This window comes from Chelonia mydas, chromosome 1, assembly GCF_015237465.2.
Source record: "Chelonia mydas isolate rCheMyd1 chromosome 1, rCheMyd1.pri.v2, whole genome shotgun sequence".
Lineage (NCBI taxonomy): Eukaryota > Metazoa > Chordata > Testudines > Cheloniidae > Chelonia > Chelonia mydas.
In genome coordinates, this window is record NC_057849.1 from 180,769,462 (window position 1) to 180,785,444 (window position 15,983).

Below are 15,983 nucleotides of genomic sequence, written 5' to 3' on the forward strand. Positions count from 1 at the left end.
TGGAATTAATTCTACCATCCTTTATGGATGTTGTATCATATATGAAAAAGAAATAGCAGATGCAGGTAAAATGCTTCCAGTCTCCAAATGGTCAGGCATGATATTAATAAGACATTTGTACAGATACTTGTTGAGTCTTCTGATGTTGCTAGACTGTCAAATATTATTGTTTGTTTTTTCTTTAAATTGTACTGATTTTCTGAGAGTATGTATTTGTGCAGACCAATCCATACTAGCACTGACCAAACTATAATGGGCAAAGAAGCTACTCACAAAGTGGACTCACAACATTATACCCATAGATGCACCTGAAATTGTCTTCAGAACTTAACCCTACTTTAATAGCTGCTATAAAACAGGTACATTTTATCAGGACAAAGGTACTCAATTCCAGATTTTTCTCTGTACTTAGAGAGAGGAAATGGAGTACCAATTGCTCCCCCCCCTTTTTTCCCCCTATCTTTAAGATTATGGTCCACATTCACAAAAGTTGAATTCAGTGGGAAGTCAGTACCTAAATACCTTTGTGAATCTGGGCCTGTTTGTTTGTGATAACGCCACCATAGGCACTGTGTAAATCTCTGCCATATAGAGTTTACACTCTAAATAGATTTGACAAAGAATGGGAGGCAAAACAGAGGAAAATGTCTTGCCCAAGGTCACACAGCAGGTTGATGGTGGAGGTGAGAGTTGAACACAGGTTTTCTTACTCCCAGTTTAATGTCTGTCCGTTCTATCCTGATGTGAAGTGGTGATCTAGGGAAATCTTCTGCCAGCTCTTTGATGGAGGAAATGAAGTCTTTGTTTTTCTGGTAGGTAACTCTATGCAGAAACTGTTTTCTGACCATCAGTGGCTGTGTAGTCTGGCATTCTTGGCTGGTTTATTTGATCAGTTAAATATATCACTGAATTTGTCCCCATAGAGAGATGAGGCAAACATTCTGAAAATGACAGAGTAGGTTGCTGGCATTGTAAGAAAACAGATTATGGAAAGCAAAGAGTAGAAAACAATTACATAAGTTCATTTGAACTTCTTAGTGATTTCTGTGAAAAGGTGGGAAAGTCTGTGGGTAATTTGAAAGTCAGACTATAAAAATAATTGCAGAATGAGTCCATGTCTGAGATTAAGGAAATGACCAAGAGAGAATTCTTTTCAATGAAGCAGCTGCTAATTCTGCTTGTTGGCCCAGTGAATATATGGAGATACTGCATGAACTTTTGACTGGTTGCTTATTGCAGTCAATTTGCTAGTTTTAGCTGTTTGCATGAAATGGCTGTCGGGATGTAGGCTGTGAGGCACTGAAACTGTTGCTATCTTTTAGATCTGCATAATGTTGAGGATTTATCTTCTCTGCAATGGCTGTGATAAAAAGAACACTCCCACTCCCCTAAAAGATGACTCTGAGGGAACACAAAGTGCTTCTGGAGCTGAAATCAGTGTTGCAGGAAGAGCCTCCATGGCTTACACTGAAGGGGCTACCAGGGCTCCAGCTCTATTCCCTTCTGCTCCTAATTAGACGAGGGAAGATTGGTGGTGGTGGGGGAGAGGGGGTGAGAGGAAGTGAACCACTGGCTAGAAAAGTAGTGTCAGGCAACGAGTACAACTCTATGAATATCTGCATCTTTGGATCACTGGCCGTTCCAAAAAATTGGAAAGAATTATAGATACCCATTTTCTATTCAAACAGTGCTGCCTCCAACACAGGGGAGTTCTATATTCGATCTCATCTTAACAGGTAGAGATGAATGGATCCCCGAACTAAAAACTAGTGTGCGCCTAAGTACAAGTGGTCATGCCTTCCTTACATTTGTTATGTGCAAGAAGGGAAAACTCCAAACCAGTAACGTATACACTTGGTGTTTTAAAAGAGCCAATTTCACACAGCTGAAAACAAACACGTAATCAGCCAGGACAGTTGTGAGAAAGAATTTAAACAGGAAATATGTGACTGTTAATTGGGAACTATTTAAGAATGCTTTACTAGATGCTCAAAAAGCCAAAATCCCACAATCAAGAAAGAAGATTATACTGATTTAAACAAAAAAAGTGGCTTAGAGGGGATCTGAAAGTAGCTCTTTAAAACAAACAAACAAAAAAGTGTAACAGATGGAAGAATGGGGAAGTTGACAGTAATGAATATAAGCCAGGAATTGCAGAAAATTGATAATTAAATCAAAAGTTTACAAGGAGAAATCTGTGGCAGAGTTAAGGACAATAAGGAGTTTTTAAAAGAAAAGGGATCCTAACAATGATATTGTTTTCTTGCTAGAAGAAATGGTGGAATTGTCAAGAATAATGCACAAAAGGTAGAAGTGTTCAATAAATATTTCTGTTCTGTATTTGGGGAAAAGCCAGATGATGTAGACATGTGTCAAGGTTCCTTCCCCACTCTGAACTCTAGCGTACAGATGTGGGGACCTGCATGAAAACCTCCTAAGCTTACTTTTACCAGCTTAGGTTAAAACTTCCCCAAGGTACAAACTATTTTATCTTTTGCCTTGGACTTTCGCTGCCACCACCAAACGTCTAACCGGTATTATTGTTATTAGGAAAGAGTCCATTTGGAAAAGTCTTTCTCCCCAAAAATCCTCCCAAACATTACCCCCCCCCCTTTCTGGGGAAGGTTTGATAAAAATCTTCACCAATTTGCATAGGTGACCACAGACCCAAACCCTTGGATCTTAAGAACAATGAAAAAGCATTCAGTTTCTTAAAAGAAGAATTTTAATAGAAGAAAAAGTAAAAAGAATCACCTCTGTACAATCAGGATGGTAAATACCTTACAGGGTAATTAGATTCAAAACATAGAGAATCCCTCTAGGCAAAATCTTAAGTTACAAAAAGACACAAAAACATAAATATCCATTCCTCCAGCACAGCTTATTTTCTCAGCCATTTAAAGAAATCAGAATCTAACGCATATCTAGCTAGATTACTTACTAAGATTCCATTCCTGTTCTGTCCCCGGCAAAAGCATCACACAGACAGAGAGGCTTTTTTTTCTCCCTCCCCCCAGCTTTTGAAAGTATCTTGTCTCCTCATTGGTCATTTTGGTCAGGTGCCAGCGAGGTTATCCTAGCTTCTTAACTCTTTACAGGTGAAAGGCTTTTTCCTCTGGCCAGGAGGGATTTAAAGGTGTTTACCTCTCTGGACAGTTATTGTTAATTAAGTCTTGGAACACTGGTAAACTTCTAGGGGACTGGAGAAAGCTAATACTTAAAAAAAAAAAAAGGAAACAGGATGACACAGGTAATTATATGCCTGACATCGATCCCAAGCAAAATAATGAAGCAGCTGATATGGAGCTCAATAAAAGAAATAAAGCAGGGTAATGCAGTTAATGCTTAAGATTGCAATTTGGTTGATAAAAGAAATAGTGTTGATATAATACACTTATCCTTTTGTAAGGCATTTGACATGGTAGCATGTGCTATTTTGATTGAGAAACTAGAACAATACAGAATCAACCTGACACATTACATAGATTAAATACTGGTTAACTGATAAGTCTTAAAATATCATTTTGTAATTTTATCAATGACCTGGAAGAAAACATAAAATCAGTACTGATAAAGTTTGCAAATGTCGCAAATGTTGGGGGAGTGGTGCGTAATGAAGAAGATAGATCGATATTGTTTGATAAGGTGGGAGGAAGTCAACCATAGGTGTATTAATATGGCCAAATGTAAAGTCAGATATCTAGGAACAAAGAATATAGCCCATATTTATGGACTGTGGGACTATCTCCTGGTAAACAGTGACTATGGAAAGGACTTGGGGGTCCTGGTGGACAGTTAGCTGAACATGAGGTCCCATTGTGACATTGTGGTCAAAAGATCTAATGTGATCCTTGAATGTATAAATGGGAATATCACGTAGCAGTAGCCAGGTTCTATTACTTCTGTATTTGTCCCTGGTGCATCCATTATTGGAATACTGTGTCCAGTCCACAGTTCAAGAAGAACGCTGAAAAACTAATGAGAGTTCAGAGAGAGCCACAAGAATAATTAAAGGATTGGAAAACATACCTTATAGGGGTAGACTCAAGGAGTTCAATTTATTTATCTTATTAAAGAGAAGATTAAGGTGTGACTTAATCTTCTTAAATACCTGTATAGGGAACAAAAGTTGATAATAAAGGTTACTTCAATATAACAGCCAAAGGAGTATAACAAGATCTAATTATTAGAAGTCGAACCTAAATAAATTCAGACTAGAAATTAGGTGGACATTTTTAACAGTGAGGGTAATTAATCATTAGAATTATTTATCAAGGGTTGTGGTAGATTCTCCGTCACTGGCAATTTTTAAACCAAGGTTGGGTGTTGTTCTAAAAGATATGCTCTAGATAAAACAGGGATTAATTCAGGGAAGTCCTATGGCCTGTGTTACACAGGAAATCGGACTAAATGATCACAAGGATTCCTTCTGGCTTTATATTCTATGACTCTGTGAAATGAGGATGGCTCCTTAGTGGTATGTCCCTTCCTTTTCGCCTTCTGATGTGGTGCAAAAGTTTGCTGAGGTGGGCCCCTTTCTCATCAGCACAGAGGACAGTAACTCTTTTAGAAGCTCACAAGGATGCACTGAGCTCAGCGTTGGGAGCACAGCAGAAGTTGTAGTGTGCACTTGTGTCCTAAGGGACCCGTACTATAGTCTGAGGCCTTATAGGCCAAGATTTTCAAAACTAGGAGCTGGAAGTGAGGCTCCTAAATCCACATCTGGGCACCTAAATAGGTATCCTAGTTTTCAGAAGTGCTGAGCACTCTTTGAGTGGCCACTGCTTCTGTTTCTTCCTTACCTGTACTTTCTGTCCTTTGGTTTGTTTACTCATGTTAAACAAGTGTCCGGGTGCTGTAGTTTGGAGCAATTTGTGTAGTTTGGAGTAGGTGATTAGTGCAGCCTTTTGTTTTTCTTGTCATGTGTCTTTTGGATGACTTGACTGATAGTTTACAATACATAGGCTCATAACAGTACACCTTTTGAGGTAAGCTATTCCCTTGGCCTTCGTTTTGTTATATGCACTCTCCTTGAAAATAAACAGCTTGCATTTTTCTTTCAGAAATTCACAGAATCATAAACTGTTAAATTCCAATAACTCAAGCACGTGGGTAAATAGCAGGTCCTGGTAATGCCAATATTTGTTGCTGATATAACCAGGACCTCTAGGGCGAGTACTGTTTTTGAGTGCAGCTCTACATAGATATTTGAGCAGGAGGTTTTCATATTATTGGTTACTTGATCTTGACATGTAATGGTAGAAGTTGAGGTTAATGCTTTTACTTTTGTAGATCTAGTACAGTTAATATTAAGGGATATAGAACAATGAATTTGCATTTATTTCAATGAATGCATCAGTAGTTAGGCTATGTCTACACTGGCAACTGAATGACAAAACTTTTGTCTTTCAGGGGTGTTAAAAAACCACCCCCCCGAAAGACGAACGTTTTGACGATGACACACACCCGTGTGAACAGCTCTTGGTTGGCAGGAGCACTCTCCTGCTGACAATGCTAATGCCGTTTGTTGGGTGTGGATGGTTTTTGTCGGCAGGAGAGCCGACAAACAGCTGCTACACTGTGTGACTTCTAGCTGAACGGCTGTAGCAACACAGCCCTGTTGCTAAAAACTGCATAGTGTATACATGGCAGATGTAAGAGATGGAGGGCTACAAGGCTCTTCAATATACACTTGCTTTTGGAATGTGTACATAAGAGAAATTGGGTTAGCTTACAAGCATACTCAAAATCCTACAAAAGTTATGATAAAGGGACTAGAGGGCTCTAAAAGTTTGAAGTGCCCATTTCTGTATTGTAAAATGAATGGTAATGGAGATCCCGTCAAAAGTACAAGTATGGTAGAGGAAAGCATTAGCTTTGATAAAATACAGTTCTTCATTTGCAGAAACAAAGGAGTTTTTGAGGGGCACCCTGAGAGCACCTTGTACAACAGACCTTTAATAAAGGGGACCAAAGACATGCAGCACTGTGCTTTGAGTTACTAATTTTGAATATGTAAGTAATCATTTTAAAATGCAGATTTGAGAATTCATTACTGGTTCCCTCATTGAACAATGTATAATATAGGTTTTTAAAAGGCTCAATATATTTAACAAAGGTTTTAAAATCTTCATGCTACTTGTGCTCAGGCCATTTTTGTGCTTCAGTACTTTCCTCTGTCCTTTGCCTCTTTGTGGCAATATACGGGGAGGGTAATTAAGAGATAGTTATGAATCTGCTGAGTGGTGCATCCTCTAAATGTGCTTTAAGGAAACTCTAACATTATAGATGCATGAGCAACCTTATTATGTGATAATTGCATTTTAAAGTGCTGCATGTTAGTTATGCTAATATACCCACTCTTATATTTTAAATTTAATACCACATTTTACATAACGGGTGGTATACAGTCTTGCCACTTAATAAGTGAATTTTGTGGAACTCTGCACATAACAACCCATAAATATATCCTGATCTTCTAATTAAATGCTAAAGTTGTTCAAATAAATTGAATTGAATACATTTTTTTAAGTTTAAAACAATTAAATTAAAAACATGTATAATAGTCCTGTGCTCCTCAGATACGTTGAATTATTATATTAGAGTAGAAGTAGTATATAGGCTCAGGTCAGTCATTAATTCAGCCTCACAATACTTTGTTTAAGAAAGAATATTGTGTTATCTTGGGTTGAGCACTCTGGTAAGTCACATGAGACTACAGTAAAGTCACAATTAACAAGGAACTTTTTTCAGTCATTTTCCCAATTTCTGTGATGCCAGCCTCAGCGAACTTATTTAGAGGTCTATGTTTTCTGAAGTGAATAGTGATTCTGACTGCCTTAATCTTTGGGTGCCCTACTTGAGACATTCTGTTAAAGAGGTCTGATTTTCAATCCTTAGGTGCTTTTGACTTTATGAAAATCAGAACTCTTTACAGTGTCTCAAGTCGGGCACCCAAAATCATAGTCACTTTTGAAAATATAGGTGTAGGGGGTAAAATTTCCAACAGCACCTAAGTGACTTAGGAGCCTAAGTCCTGTTTTCAAAACTGACTTGGGGCACTTAGGATCCTAAGTCTAATTAACTTTAAATTAGACGTAGGCTCCTAAATCATCTGACAGGTTTCAGAGTAACAGCCGTGTTAGTCTGTATTCGCAAAAAGAAAAGGAGTACTTGTGGCACCTTAGAGACTAACCAATTTATTTGAGCATGAGCTTTCGTGAGCTACAGCTCACTTCATCGGATGCATACTGTGGAAAATCATTTGAGGTTTTGGAGATTACATTTTATGTACCTAAATTTTAGTCATGTTTAAATGACACAGCTGTAACTTCTATACAGATAGAAGTTCTATACAGTTCCACAACATAGATGTTTGTTCCTATTTATGTTTAATTCTAGGCGTCAACTTCCTGTCTGCCTAAAGGTGTTTCTGCTGCCTGAGGTTAAACATGACGAGCAGTAAGTAATTTTATTCTGTCTATGATAGACTTTATAACTCTTAGGCAACACATGTCAAAGGCAGCCAGCCAGTCAGGGAACCGCACAGACAACTGCAGCGGCACAGGAGCCAGCAAACAGAGCTGTAAACAGGGGAGTCTGAGTGGGAGTTTGAAAGGGGAGTTTGTCTTGTGGTGCTTGTGTGGGGTTTGGTTTTGCTGTGGGTGGTGGTGTTTTGGTGTGGTTTGTGTTTCCCAGATTAACAGGATTTAGGTGGGAAGGCTATGGCAGATACAGAGGCAGCAGTGGGAGTGACCCATGTCGTGGAAGACACAATGAAGATGACTGGATGTGGAAGCTGTGGTAGGTACATGATCCTGGAGGGGGCACCTGGTAAGAGTTTTGTCTGCATGAAATGCCGTCTGATAGAGCGGATGGAGGAAAAGATCCGAGGTTTGGAGATGCAGGTGGAAAGTCTGGTTGAGTTTAGAAAGGGGTTCGAGCAGATTATGGAGCAAAGACATGAGGTTTCGGAAGGGAAAAGCTCAGACTTGCAGATGGAAGCAGGACTGAGGAATTCTGAGGGGAGACTGGGTGAGGAAAGATGTGATGAAGCATGTGATGAAAAGAACCAGGCAGAGGAAAAGACGGGCAAGTGAAGGAGAAATAGAGCTCAAGAACAGGTTTGCAGAGTTCGAAAATGAAGAAGGGGTTCAGCAGGTAGTCACTGAAGGTGGAAGGGTAAGGAAGAAGAGAAGAGCGGCTAGTTCTATAGGAAAAGGGGAAGAGTCAATGGAGACTACACCAAATATGAGCCCCAGGAGGATACAGGATGGGTTGAAGAGGATTACAAGGGAGAATAGGAATGGAAAGAACTTGCAGCCAGAGGGAACAGGGGATAGACTGGAGAATAGCACCGTAACCAGGAAAAGGAAGGTCTATGTGACCGGGGACTCTTTACTGAGAAGAATAGACAGGCCTGTAACCAGAGCTGATCCAGAGAATAGAAGGGTATGCTGTCTTCCAGGTGCTAAGATACGGGATGTAGACCTGAGGTTGAAAAGGATCCTAAAGGGAGCAAGAAAGAATCCCCTAATTATCCTTCATGTGGGAACAAATGATACGGCTAGATTCTCGCTGGAAAGCGTTAAGGGAGACTATGCCAGGCTGGGGAAGATGCTTAAGGAAATCGAGGCTCAGGTGATCTTTAGTGGGATTCTGCCTGTTCCTAGAGAAGGGCAACAAAGGTGTGAAAAGATTATGACTATCAACAGATGGCTTAGGCAGTGGTGCTATAAGGAGGGCTGTGGGATGTATGGCCACTGGGAGGCATTCATGGACAGAGGACAGTTCTCTCGGGATGGACTTCATCTGAGTAGGGAAGGAAATAGACTTCTAGGATGGAGGCTGGCACAACTGATTAAGAGTGCTTTAAACTAGGAATCTGGGGGAGATGGTTGGGAGATGTCCAGGTAATCTCCATACCGGATTTTAGCATTGTGAGGAAAGAAAACGAAGTAAGAAAGGATACAGCCGTGGGTAGGAGAATGTATATAAGGCGGAAGAGCAGTGTGGATTCCAGTCTAATAGGTTATACTGTCTGTAGAATGACCGTGACTAGTAGGGTACAGAATGTGAGTGAGGCCAAACAGCAAAAATTAAAGATGTTTGTACACCAATGCGAGGAGCCTAGGTAACAAATTGGAGGAACTAGAGCTACTGGTGCAGGAAGTGAAACCAGATATTATAGGGATAACAGAAACATGGTGGAATAGTAGTCATGACTGGATGACAGGTATTGAAGGGTATGTGCTGTTTAGGAAAGACCGAAATAAAGGTAAAGGTGGTGGAGTAGCACTGTATATCAATGATGAGGTAGAATGTAAAGAAATAAGAAGCGATGGAATGGATAAGACAGAGTCCATCTGGGCAAAAATTACATTGCGGAAGAAAACTATTAGAGCCTCCACTGGGATAGTGCTTGGAGTGTGCTATAGACCACCGGGATCTAATTTGGATATGGATAGAGCACTCTTTAATGTTTTTAATGAAGTAAATACTAATGGGAATTGTGTGATCATGGGAGATTTTAACTTCCCAGATATAGACTGGAGGACGAGTGCTAGTAATAATAATAGGGCTCAGATTTTCCTAGATGGGATAGCTGATGGATTCCTTCATCAAGTAGTCGCTGAACCGCATACAGGGAGTGGAAGATGGGAGGGATCAGCAAGGAAAGCTACCTTATTGAGGTCAGAACTTGGAGGGATAAAGTGAGACAGGCTAAAAGTCAAGTAGAGTTGGACCTTGCAAAGGGAATTAAAACCAATAGTAAAAGGTTCTATAGCCACATAAATAAGAAGAAAACAAAGAAAGAAGAAGTGGGACCGCTAAACACTGAGGATGGAGTGGAGGTCAAGGATAATCTAGGCATGGCCCAATATCTAAACAAATATTTTGCCTCAGTCTTTAATAAGGCTAAAGACAATCTTAGGGATAATGGTAGCAGGACAAATGGGAATGAGGATATGGAGGTAGATATTACCATATCTGAGGTAGAAGCCAAACTCGAACAGTTTAATAGGACTAAATAGGGGGGCCCAGATAATCTTCATCCAAGAATATTAAAGGAATTGGCACATGAAATTGCAAATCCATTAGCAAGAATTTTTAATGAATCTGTAAACTCAGGGGTTGTACCGTATGATTGGAAAATTGGTAACATAGTTCCTATTTTTAAGAAAAGGAAAAAAAAGTGATCCGGGTAACTACAGGCCTGTTAGTTTGTCTGTAGTATGCAAGGTCTTGGAAAAAATGTTGAAGGAGAAAGTAGTTAAGGACATTGAAGTCAATGGTAAATGGAACAAAATACAACATGGTTTTACAAAAGGTAGATCGTGCCAAACCAACCTGATCTCCTTCTTTGAGAAAGTAACAGATTTTTTAGACAAAGGAAACGCAGTGGATCTAATTTACCTACATTTCAGTAAGGCATTTGATACGGTGCCACAAGGGGAATTATTAGTTAAATTTGAAAAGATGGGGAAGAATGTGAAAATTGAAAGATGGATAAGGAATTGGTTAAAAGGGAGACTACAGCGGGTCCTACTGAAAGGTGAACTGTCAGGCCGGAGGGAGGTTACCAGTGGAGTTCCTAAGGGATCAGCTTTGGGACCAATCTTATTTAATCTTTTTATTACTGACCTCGGCACAAAAAGTGGGAGTGTGCTAATAAAGTTTGCGGATGATACAAAGCTGGGAGGTATTGCCAATTTAGAGAAGGACCGGGAAATCATACAGGAAGATTTGGATGACCTTGTAACTGAATAGTAATAGGATGAAATTTAATAGTGAGAAGTGTAAGGTTATGCATTTAGGGATTAATAACAAGAATTTTAGTTATAAGCAGAGGACGCGTCAATTAGAAGTAACAGAGGAGGAGAAGGACCTTGGAGTATTGGTTGACCACAGAATGACTATGAGCCGCCAATGTGATATGGCCATGAAAAAAACTAATGTGGTCTTGGGATGCATCAGGTGAGGTATTTTCAGTAGAGATAAGGTGTTAGTACCGTTATACAAGGCACTGGTGAGACCTCATCTGGAGTACTGTGTGCAGTTCTGGTCTCCCATGTTTAAGAAGGATGAATTCAAACTGGAACAGGTACAGAGAAGGGCTACCAGGATGATCCGAGGAATGGAAAATCTGTCTCATGAAAGGAGACTCAAGGAGCTTGGCTTGTTAAGCCTAACTAAAAGAAGGTTGAGGGGAGATATGATTGCTCTCTATAAATATATCAGAGGGATAAATACCAGAGAGGGAGAGGAATTATTTAAGCTCAGTACCAATGTGGACACAAGATCAAATGGATATAAACTGGCCATCTGGAAGTTTAGACTTGAAATTAGACGGAAGGTTTCTAACCATCAGAGGAGTGAAGTTTTGGAATAGCCTTCCGAGGGAAGCAGTGGGGGCAAAAGACCTATCTGGCTTTACGATTAAACTGGATAAGTTTATGGAGGAGATGGTATGATGGGATAACATGATTTTGGTAATTAATTGATCTTAAAATATTCATGGTAAATAGGCCCAATGGCCTGTGATGGGATGTTAGGTGGGGTGGGACCTGAGTTACTACAGAAAATTCTTTCCTGGGTATCTGGCTGGTGAATCTTGCCCATATGCTCAGGGTTTAGCTGATCGCCATATTTGGGGTCAGGAAGGAATTTTCCTCCAGGGCAGACTGGAAGAGGCCCTGGAGGTTTTTCGCCTTCCTCTGTAGCATGAGGATTCTCTGCTCCTTGAAGTCTTTAAACCATGATTTGAGGACTTCAATAGCTCAGACATAAGGTGAGAGGTTTATCACAGGAGTGGGTGGGTGAGATTCTGTGGCCTGTGTTGTGCAGGAGGTCGGACTAGATGATCATAATGGTCCCTTCTGACCTTAGTGTCTATGAATCTATGAATTAGCATGTTTCAAAACATGACTAAATTCAAGTGTAGACAGAGAGATGGGCTTCAGTTAACACTTCCAGTCCAGACTCTGAACATGCAAAATCTTGGTTGTCAGGCTAAGGGTGTGTCCACACCACAATTGGGATGGGTGATTGCTGACATACCCAAGCTAGCTTTGATCAAGTTATCTCACTGTGAAATCAGGGCAGACATCCCAGACTGGTGGTGTGCTCTACAATTAAGGCTACGATTTAGTCACGTAGACTTCCGTGACTTTACCAGACCTCCATGACTTCTAGGACTTCGGGAGGCGGAGGTGGGACTGTGCGCCCCTTCCCTGCAACTGGGGCTGGCTGGAAACAGGACCCTGCAGCCCCAGCCTCCTGGTTCTGCGGGGGTCTGCAGCCGGGGCCATGCACCCCAGGCCCATGGCATCCCTGGCATCTGCGGGGGGCTGCAGCTGAGGCCCCTGCCTGGCACACCCCTGCCTGGCAGCTGCAGGAGGGGCCATGCACCCCCCTCACAGCTTCCCAGGGCTGTGCACCCCTGTGTCCTGCAGCTGTGGCCAGCTCCGGAGTGGGGGCTGCATGCCCCACATGGCTGCGCCCCCCACTGCAGCCACTGGAGCTGGGGCTGTGCCCCTAGCCATGGCAGGATGCTCGGTCTGTCAGTTCCGCCCATTTCTCCCCCCAGCCTACCCCTGCCCCCTGGTTATTTTTAGTAAAGTCAGGGGCAGGTCACTGGCTCCATCAATTTTTGTTTATTGCCTGTGGCCTGTCCATGACTTTTACTAAAAATAACTCTGATAAAATCTTAGCCATATGTATAATTAGATTTCACAAACTCAGTAACAAATATGAATTCCTGGATCACTGTATCAATCTTACCACAGAGTTACAGACAGTGCCCTCAGACTCTCCAGCCTATATTGCCACCCAGACAAGCTGGACTAGTGGTCACTTGCACCAAAAATCACAAAATATTCAGGTTGCTTGCAGTCCTAAGAGACCAGCCACTTATCCCAGATGAGTTGGTACCCAAGATCTTACATCAAAGACAACGCCTGTAGACAATTCTGTAATAAACTATCTAAAGGTTTATTAACTAGGAAAAAGAAATGAGTTATTTACAGGTTATGGCAAACAAGCATATACACACAAATGAGTTCCAATTAAAATCCAAAGAGTGACAGAGTTTTAAAATGGAATTCAAAATGTCTTTCAGAAAGGACCTAGGGGTTACTTTGGAGGTTCTGCCTTAGTTTACAGTCTCTGCAGCTATGAGAGTTCAACAGCAAAGAGATGAAAAATTTTCATGTGGAATATTTTTATTTCCCTCTTCTAACATTCAAGCCAATGTACTTGACCCTGGGTGGATAGGGTAATTAACAAAGCTTTTGTCTTAGGATGGCCCAATTTTTGATAGTTCTCCTGGATAAGTGGGAGGGATGATTCCCATGCCTGGATCACAAGTTCAGAGCAATCGTTTTCAAAATTATACAGCAAAACTTACATATATCCTTATAGCATGGAATTATAGACATTACAAGTGAGATTCTTTCATTCAGCAACTTATAAGCATTTCATAGAGTCTAAACGCTACATGCATTCCTATAAGACTAATGCCTATTCTGGACAAAACTAACATACAGGTGAGCTGATTTAGTTTCCAGCTAAGAGTCTGTCACTTCTTAGCTAACGCCTAAAGCCTTGGTCATAGCTGGCAATTTGCTTACCAGCATCACACCCTGCATAGCGTCCGGCCTCACCTTTCCCTCCAATAGCATGGGAGGAGGAGGAGATGGAGTGACTTGGGTGAGAGCTGCCTGGCCTGATCTTTACCTTGGGTCCCAATGCTGAGGTAATGCTATGTGGAATGAGCTTGGCTACAGAAGCAATGACGTGCAGGACCCTCTAGACAGGTATGCTAAGATAGAAGCAGTCAAAAGGGAAATGGAGGAGACACAGAGCCCCTAGCATGAGGGAGGAGGCAGGGAGGTTGAAGAGAGTACTTGAAATAGAGGGGGATGAGAAAATGGCACACAGGGAGTTTGGGGAGGGGAGGGGGCATGAAGATGGAATGGTGCAATGAGCTCTGCCTATAGAAGCAACTGAGTGCATGACCCTAGAGTTATCCCCATCTTATAGATAGGAAATGGAGGCACAGAATGATTAAGGTCAAAAGAGTCCATTATTTTTGGGTGCCTAATTTGAGATGCCTGGGGCCTGATTGTTTTCAAAGTACATAACATTATGTGGCACTCAATGGCAGCTATGCTTTGAACATGTAGCAGCTACAAGTGCTCGGCTCTTCTGCACCAGGGTCTCAAGCTGGACACCCAGAAAATGAGGAACACACAGTTAAGTGTTCTGCTGTGACATTTGGTTCAAATGACTTGCCCTCCATGACACAGGAACTAAGTGGCAGAGGCAGGGATAGAATCTAGTTCTCCAAGGTAGCATACAACTGTCTACATGCTATCTTTCCTTCTCCTGTAGTTCCCTGCCTCATTCAGCACACGCTTTCCAACTAATGCAAAATGAGGCAGGGACCTTATAGTCAACAGCCACCTTTACTACATAGTCCCGAGTTATCCCAAACTAGGATCATCATGTGCACTAAATGAGGCAAGGGTCCTGTGGGAAAAATAGTATGTGACTATGTAATTTTAAGACCGTATCATAATGCATATACACAAGGGGGATGAATGAAGATGTCATGGATAACCTGAATTCTGGCATTTCCTACCTTTTAAGTATTTGACTTTGCAACCTTTATAATGTTCTTTTAATGTCATTTTCTGTGTGCAGTGTTATATGTAGAATAAGAGATGTGTGGGAAATGTACAGTGTTTGCATGTAATTTTCCTCATTGGGGAGTCATGCAGGGTATTGGAAATAAAATCACTTAAAACATAAAAGAGAAAAAGAGCACGGACTCTCTTATCTGTTCTGGGTCACATTGTGCCTATTGGGCACAGGCAAACGTTATGCACCCCTGAACCGCTGGGGAGTGCACTCGCTGCTCCATCCCTTAGGAAGGGTACAGCATGCGCTCAACTCCATGGCTGGCACTTGTGCAGAGGAGCCAGGTTCTCCCTCCTCCTGGCCATTTTTGGGGTGGCTTATACCATCCCACAGGGGTGCTAGCTAGTATGAGAAAAGGCTTCTTGCACCCTCCCCACCTTGCACACCCATGGGTCAGCCAGCTGCACTGTGGCCCTCAGTGAATGCATTTTATGTCAGAATCTATAAATGGTGAAAACTTCGTCTAGTTTTTTGAGTGCATGTGTACCAACATTCATGTGCCTTGCTTAATGCAGCTATTAAGCTAAAAGATCCTACTGGTTCTAATTGTTTTTTCTGAGTCTCAGTGTTTTATTCATTCCACTTAAGTAAAGCTCCACAGTAAGTCTGTTTATAAATGTTGTTGACATATGGTTAATGCTTTTGACTGATAATAAGAGATATCAATGGTTATATAACCCAGCAGGAACATTTTCTGTTACCATTCAGGATGCTGTTGTTGGGGAACAGGCTGTGACCCCTTTTTTCTGTTTCTTTTTTTAAGCCTGCCAAATAAGAGGAATTGTTTGATCAGAGTGCAGAATGTTGGAGAGTTATACTCCACAGGGCATTGCTAAGGTAAACTTTGAAGGCAGATATTGATACAGGTCATGGCTAAAGGGCCCCACCTGCCTGCAGAGTGTTTGCAGACCCAAAGCAAGTACATGGGGATGAGAGGACTGCATCTGTGCACAGTCATTGCAAAGTTACAGGCTGAAAACAAAAAAAATTGGGTACCTCAGACTACGTGGCCAAGTAGATCTTGAACAAGTTGATACCCTGCCCCTCCTTCTCACACATGAGACCTTGAGCAAGTACTGTCCACCTACACAAGCTTTCTGCTCATAGGGTAGATCCACCTGGAGTTAAAGGTCTCGATTCTAAACTGCACCTTCTGAGTGGTACAGCCAACTTATGCCTCCTGAATTTTGGGCTTGGACATGCCTGGGATAAGCTAGAGCTGTCACAAGGGAAAATATTTTTTTTAAAAATGAAATGAAAAAGTAGGGGAAGGAAAAATG